Genomic DNA, 8,393 nt, shown 5'->3' with positions numbered 1-8,393 from the left:
AATGATAGTTGAGAAGCAAAAAGATGAAAAAGCCAAGAACGGTGTTATTCTTAAAGTAATCATATTTACTACCCTGTGCAAAATGAACTGATAAGCACTGAAATTGAGTTGTCTAGTGTGAAGGAAAGGTATGTGTAAACACGGGCATTAGTTATTTTCATACTACCAGATGAAATCATTATTGTAACATAGCTAACCAATTTCCAACTATGATAAAATGCATTTTAAAAATCCAACAATTTCAATTTATTAAGCTTTGTGCTATTTGAACAAAGATGTTAGACATATTTATTATTAAATTTTATTTATTTATTTATTCACTTATTTATTGTTTTTGTGGTCCTAGGAATAGAACACAGAGACTTGCATCAAATAGGCAAGCACTCTACCACTGAGCTACACCCCCGCCCCCAAGCCGTTCTTCATATCAACAAAAGCTTTAGAAGACCTTTCCTCATTCTCTATGTATGCAGGTGGTTAGAATTAGTCAGAACTTGGAAAGTGTATCTACTGAACTCCAGTATCCAGGATGAAGACAATTGAAGTAGACTTTTCTACTGACTTTTTTTTTTCCCCCCTGTGGGGCGAGTACCAGGGATCGAACTTAGGACCTTGCACTTGCCAGGTAGGTGCTTATGCTGCTGAGCTATCTCCCTCGCCCTGAAGTATAGTTTTCTAAAGATCAATTTTGAATAGTTTTATAGGAAAAAATTAACACTTTAGAGGATTTGAAATAAATAGAGTAATTTGTTGGCTTTAAACAAGAAATGTGTTAAGTCCTTGGGTTTTCTTTGAAAAATGTCACGTGAAGGCCATAAAATGAAGAGAACTGGGCTGTGCACAGTTTGTCTGAGATAAGGTTAGACTGACATGAGTCATCCAGAGGGTAGAAAATAAGAATATGAACACTCTGACCCTATTTCCTCTTTCATTTCCTTGAGTCAGAGCTGGTTAACTTTTAACTCTCAACTTGTTTTTGCCTTCTACAAGGCAGTTCTTTATTTTGCATCATGGTTGATGAAGCAGAACTCTGCATCACCCATCTGGGTGCTCTGTCTTCACAACCATCTACATTCAAGCCTGCTGGTCTTACCTGTTAGCTACTTCTACACTCCTGCCATTTCTTTTCATTCCCTGGTCACTGCTGTAGTTCAGGTCCTTCCCTTTATCTTTCACCCAAACTATCACAGGAGCGGGTGACTCCTTTCTCTTGCTTCTAGTTTCTGTTCCATTCCTTTATTTTTACCATGGCCTCAATATTTCCACCACTTGAATAATGTAGGATCTGCCCACATATTTAATTGTGCTTTAATTTAGATGCATCTCGAGACAAAGGCAAAGCTCTGTAGGAAGAATTTCAAGGTTCTTGTTACCCTATCCAAGGTCTTCTCCAGTCCTATCCCTGCCTCTTACAATTCGTGGAATGTTCCAGATCTATGAAGCAGACTTTTTTTTTACAAACATATTAATTATACAAATTAACTTGGCTCACTGTGACATTTCCATATATGCGTACGTGTATTTGATTGCGTCCATCTACCCTTCCTCCACCTGGGAGCTACCCTCTCCCCAGCACCCTCCCAGTCTCTAGATAATCTCCCGCTCCATTCTTTTGTGCTTGCACTCTTCCCACATAGCCTTCCTGGTCTCTGGTGTCTGTGATTCCTTCCCGTGGACAAGACTTGAACACTCCTGGAATTTGGCAGGAGCAGCAACATCTCCGAGAACTTACTTATGTGGTTTCTTTTGCTTAGGATGCTTCTGCCCCTGACCTGGCCCTCCTCTCATGGGAATCACACACAGGATTTCCAGTCCAGTTTCAGAATCCCCTTTCTTCATAGCATACAATCACTCTTTCCTCTCCATTTCTCAAAACACTTCGTAAACACATCTCTTCAGCAACTGGGAATGTCAGGAGTTGTTTCCGTACTGCTCTTCTCATTTTGGATAATAAAACTGTTTCTATCTCTGACTCCAGCCAGACCTGAAGTACTGGAGCTCTTTGTACTACTTTGTTGAAGGATGTGTCACTGACTTCAGGAAGGAATATTTTGGAGCTTCTGCAGGTGGATATGGTGACTTAGAAGTCTTCCTTAGAGAGCTTTGTGTGACATGCCGTCTCCTGAGAAAAGAACCTGGTCTTGACTTTCTCCCATGTATGTATGTATGCATGTATATATATGTCTACACAGATAAAGAACTTGGGCTGGATTACTGGTAGTGGATACCAGATTTCTTAGTCTCAGTAAAGATAAACTTGAGTCATAGGACCTGTAACTTCTTGTCCATGCTGTTGTTTTGCAATTAATACTGGCAAATAAAAAATTAGGCTGTGGTCATGAGAACAGTTAGGAAATTTAAAAAATGCTTACATATCCCCTGTGCTGTTTGAATGTTGAAAAGTGAAGGGAAGGAAAACTCACAGTGTGAGCATAGGAATTAGATTTTAGGGAGCTGACATGAAACAGTTTCAGGAATTGTTATGTAGAGATGTGATTTATAATTCAGTCTTCAGGCTATATAATATACTAGTATACTCTAGGTGCAGGGAATAAGAATGTTTCAGTTCAGATACAGTCTCTGCCCTTAATGATTGACTCGATGACCTCAAGTACGACAGTCAACTTCTGTATGTCACAATTTCACAGCTTGGGGTTGTCAGAAGCATCAATGAAATAATCCACATCAACTATTTGGAATATCATCTGGAACTTATAAAAGGTTCAACTGATGGTAGTTGTTATTATTCTTTCTGAGTGAGGTATTATCAGTGGTATTATATGTGTGAAATAGAAATGTCAGCATTTTTATTTGCATAAAAGTGTTTGCTTATTCATCCATGTTAACTCATAATGAACTTAACCATACATTCATATACGTTAAATAAATACATAATTATGATTGAATAAAAATCTGATGTAAGATATCTGTCCAGGGTATGAAATAGATAACTTACCAAAACTTTCAAATTTCCTTGACCCCACTCTTAGCTGAATGATCAGAATCAGAAACTATTCTTAGAAAACAACAGGCTAGCAATCTCCCTGTCCCATGTCCCTAAACCCTGAAGCACTTGGCCATGATATAGTTGGATTTTTTATTTTCTCAGTAGACTGGGAAAAAAGAAGCTGTTTCCTCCATGTCAATTAGAGTGGACACATACCACAAGTAGCAACTGATACTCACAACATGTGGCCTTTTAATATTCAGGAAATGATAACATTTTGACATGATGAAAATGAGATTAATTTGAGTCAATATGCCAGGTCAAGCTTGAGAGACTTTCCGAAGCATTGCAATATAGAGAAGACAAATATTCAAGGAGAGAATATTTCTCTTGCCTTGACAGAACAGAGAGCACAGGCTTATGAAATTCTATAGAGATTAGTTTAAATGCTTTATATTTGAATAAAGAAATAAATATCATAGAAGTTAATTGATAGTCAATACTTTCTATTCAATACTTATTCATTGATTATAACCTAAGAAAAAAGTCTAACAAAAGTGCAAAGTATATATTAATTAACATTAAATCTTGTCTGATTACCTTATTTATGTGGACTATAGTATTGATTTTATTAATTATTGTGTTCATCTTATTCTGCATTAATTACACTAAAAATTTAAAACTCTCCTTGAATGGTTGGAAACCCCACACGAACCATGTAATTATGAAGGTGTGCAGGAAATCTTGGTAGATGTATTTATTGAGTTCCGAGAATTCTTTTCTAATTTCAGAAAATTCTCCTCTGAGTTCCTCTATAAATTTCTGCTGTTGCTTATTTATTATTGGCGCTATTCGTAATTTGAACTGAGCTAGTAGAAAAGAATTCCTCTTTGAGTTCCTCTATGACTTTCTGCTATTGCTTATTTACTATTGATGCTATTAATTCATACATTTGAGCTGAGCTAGTGTCCTCTGCACTTGTTCTGCGTGGGCATTGGGTTTCCTCCATATGTTTCTGCATTTGATTCTTTACTGCAGATGTTATTAATTTAGGGATTTCTTTTTTCATTTCCAATCTGAGTTCCTCTATACCTTTCTGCAGCTGTTTCTTTATTTCAGAAGCCGTTGATTCATTTTCAGTGGTGTGATTCTCAATTTGTTCTGTGTTAGTGTCCTCTGCACTTGTTATGGGTGGGCGTGGGTTCTGAGATTGCATTTTGCTTCTTCTCATTGTCATTTTGTGTAGCACTGTCTTCTGACTTTTGTTGTAGAGCTTTGGTGCAGTTATAACCATAGCACGTACTGAAGTTCAGGTGTAGATCTACAAAGTTTGGATTTATCCAGTTGTACCTGGCTTGGGTCTGGCTGCTGTGCTCAGCTCCTTCCTGCTGCTGCCCTTGAGGGTGAACCTGTTGTGCCCCTCTGGCAAAATGTTCTGCTCCTGGACTAGCTGGGTGGTTCCATCCCCTGCACTCTCTGCAGGGATTGCAGCTACAGGGTTTCACCCCAGGCCTGTATGCCAGACCTGAGCTGAGTCTGGAGGGGACAAAGTGAAGTAGGGGGAAGAGGCAGCTCTCCTACACACTCACTGTGCCTGGCTAGGACTGGATCTGGGGGTTCCTGGAACATGACAGAAATTCCTACTAGGTGGGCAGGGTGGTGAGAGGTACTATGGAGTGGTGGGGGGTGTCCCAAGAGGGTGAAAGAGGGTCTCACCCAAGCTGTGCCTGGGCTGGGATCAGTAGGTCCTGCCAGGGTAGGGTAGCCGGAAGCTCTCCCACACACTCACCTGGCCTGGGCTAGGACTGGGTCGGGGGGTTCCCAGAACACCGCAGAAATTCCTACTTGGTGGGCAGGGTAGGGGAGATGCTGTGGAGTGGTGGGGGGCATCCCAAGGTGGTGGAAGAGGGTCTCACCTGGGCTGGGACTGGTAGGTCTCGCTGGCATAGGGTAGCCAGAAGCCCTCCCACACACTCACTGGGCCTGGGTTAGGACTGGATCTAGATGTATTTATTGAGGTTCATAAAAACATAGGAGAATTTCTTTATATCAAATAGAGTTTATCAGTGGTCAGAGGTAACAGTCTCTGTGTAGTTATGAAATGAGTCATACATACAATTCCAGTGACATCCACACTTTTGCCAAATCCTACCAGATATGCTGAGCTTTCAGAACTTTAATGTGAATGACAGAACTTGACCCATTTCAGTGGCTGTCACTGTTCCTTTTTGTTTGGCAAGTTGTTGGAAAATTTCTCATACTGAGCCAAGAAAGATAAACTAAAGGACAGTTTATCTCATGCAGCCAACTCGAAGTTACTTGTGTGACTAAGAAGGGCTAAGAGCACCGTTAATTAAAACTTTCTGCAGATCTTTACATCTCATTCTATTTCAGCTGGTTCTTCTTCTAAATTTTTTTGTAGAGGTACAAAGATAAAATGAAAGGGTCTGACTTATATATCACCATGACCTTTCTCTTTTGGACATTGATGAGGATAATAAGCAGTAAACAAGAGAAAGAGTAGGCAGAAGAAGGAAAAGAAGAGCTCAAGATGATCTTGAGCATGGTAAGATCATTATAGGCATGAGTCACTTGCTTTGGGATAATCTCTTTCCAATTAGATAGGGGCAAGGTATTCAGGCTTTATTTTGGAAAAAATCTAAAGCATCTGCCAAGCTTCACAATATACACAATCTCTCACCCTTCCCCAACTGTCTGGTTGTCTTACACCCAACTCTTTCACTAGTAAAGGAGTACTCACTGCCATTTGCCAAGAAAGCACAGAACATGAGTTTTGGTTCTATATAAAATGGATCTAAATTTTTGTTGCTTCTTAGGCACACATGAACCAAGAGTCCTACAACATATTATCTTGTTTAAGTTGGCTTATATTTAGAAGTCATAAAGGCATGCAATTTGGGAAAAGATAGGAAAGATGGCTACTCTCCAATGTACAAAATATTTCCCTTCAAAAGTCAATAGTAAAATCTAGGTTCGTTATAAGACGTGGGGGTTCTAAAATAAAGAGAAGGCTAAAATTAAGACTAAAAATTCCATTTGACAGAGCAATTCCTTTTCCAGGTGTCTTCCTGTAAGAGTTAAATGCATTATATTACAGCGACACATGCATACCCATGTGTATAGCAGCACAGTTCACAAATTAAAACCTTGGAAGTAGCCTATATGTCCAAAAGCAGATGAATGCATAAAGAGGGCATGTCACTCAATGGAGTAATTCTGTGCCAACAAGAAGGATAAATGCATCATTTACAAGAAAATAAACGTACCATATGTTAAGTGAAATAAATCAGACGCACAAGCCTGAATACTACAGGAAACATGAATGAGTAGCAAAATAAAAGATGAATAATAGGAATTGGGGAAATAGATTTTGTTCAAGGGGGAAGGGGATGGAGGGAGAGGAAAGGGCAGGGAAGGGAAGGGGTCAGCAAAAGAGAATTAAGGTATGTTTTGTACAAGCACCAACTTCCTATAAGGAAAGCAATAATTACACACAGCAGTGTAAACATGTAATAATAATAAATAGAAACCAAGAAAATAGAATGAAGTATTTCATGCTTCTTTTCTCCCCCTCAGATTTTTTTCCACTCAACTCATGAGGGCTCCGTCATCGGTTACGCAGTGGTGAGTGAATGAGGGCAGAGGCGTTGCGTAAGGGTGGCCTTTGTTGTCGGCTTGCAGTACGTACTGCATATTCGTATCCCTCAAAAGTTCATGTGTTGAAACTCTGACCTCTGCGGCTTTGGGGAGGTAATTAGCATTTGATGAGGTCATGTGGGTAGGGCCATTATGATAGGATTGTTGCTCTTATTTTTATGAGAAGAGAAAGAAACTCCTCTCCCTCTACTATTCTGTCTGAAAACCAAGGAAAAGGATCTGCTGGGCTTCTTAAGCCCCAGAACTGTGAAAACTAAATTTCTGTTGTGTAAGCAATCCTTTCAATGGCATCTTATTATGATCCCCTGAACTAAGCAGTAGGTGTGGATGTGTAGAGTAGCTTATTGCTAGGTATGTGTGTGAATAGTAGCTAGAAGTGTGCATGCATGCGTGCATGCGTGTGTGTGTATGTGTGTGTGTGTGTGTCTTGGCATGGGGAGTGAAGTGGGTTGGTTGTTACTGATGGGCATGTGTGTGGTTACTGGAAAACATGGGTTTCACTTCTGTCCAGAAGCTGCTGGACAGAATATAATAAATATTAGAATATAATAAATCTTGGACCCCTCTAGCTTATGAGGAAGCATAGATCAGTGTACAAGGCTGGCTATTTGCTTTCCAGCCTTTATTGCTAGCCAATGCCTGATGCGGTGAAACTCCACAGGTTGTCTAAATAGGCCACCCTGCTAGTTGGGGAAAGTTTTCCCCTCACACCATCACCAAGATCTCTCCAGCATGCTTGAAGAGGCAAGAATAAATAAATAAGGGTAAGGAGTAAGAGAAAGCTAGAGGGAGAGGAAGAGCAGACCAGGGAGAGGCAGAGAACAAGAGGCATCATTTGTTGCCCAGCTGTGTTATTCTGACTTCCTTAGCATTACTGTGGACTTTTCCTTATGAAGAGCCTCCTTGACTGGGTGAGGGCTCTAGGCTCTGGGAGCTAGCTGAAGATCTCTGGAGGTTGCTTCTCTGATGACTTGTAGCTTCTTTAATTACCTGAGGACTAATACGGTGCTAGGCGCATTATGAATCATCAAGAGACAACCTTCCCCACAACCTTATCTGGAACAAAATTAATCTTGACTAAAAATCCATGACTCATACTAAACCACAATATTGCCTTTTGGACACATTAATGGCCTTCCTCCTTTAGTGGGCATGACTTAAAATAATCAAGAGGAAACGGAGTGCATCCTCACCCTTTGTCATCTGGTGTGTACACCAGGTGACTCTACTCCAATAGGCATCATCTTTGGGGAGGAGCTGTTGCTTCTTTGATTTTCTGACTCTGTTTTGCCCTCAGAAGGTGGATCCAAAAAATCAGTGTCAGGTGGCTTTAGAGGAAATGTTTGCAGCTGGCCTGCTGCTGCCTGGTGTCCCTGGGCAAGCCAATCAGTGTCTCTGCAGCAGTGGTAGAAGCAGCCTGGTTTTAAGCAGACATCTCTGAGACTCTTAAATGCAAATGCTCATCGAGGTCAGAATGATGTTTTAAATAACTAGAACAATTAGGTGTATGGCAATGGCACATTTGAGGGGCTGTGTCAAAGTGGGGACCACCTCTCATAAAAGGAGGCAGGGGCTACTCACCCCGTCCATTGTATGAGGCAGTCATGGCCCTGTGATGCAGAAATGTTTGATTTTTCAACAGAAAAATTCTCCATGTTTAATGTAAGAAGCAGCCTTTGTTGGAGTCACATATAGTGAAACATGTGAATGGTTTACGCTGAAAAAAAGGGTTAAGGAAACACCATTTTTTAAATTTTTAAATAATCTT

This window comes from Octodon degus, unplaced genomic scaffold, assembly GCF_000260255.1.
Source record: "Octodon degus isolate 3935 unplaced genomic scaffold, OctDeg1.0 scaffold00009, whole genome shotgun sequence".
Taxonomy (NCBI): Eukaryota; Metazoa; Chordata; class Mammalia; order Rodentia; family Octodontidae; genus Octodon; species Octodon degus.
The sequence above is the reverse complement of the archived record's forward strand: the minus strand, read 5'-3'. Positions refer to the sequence as shown.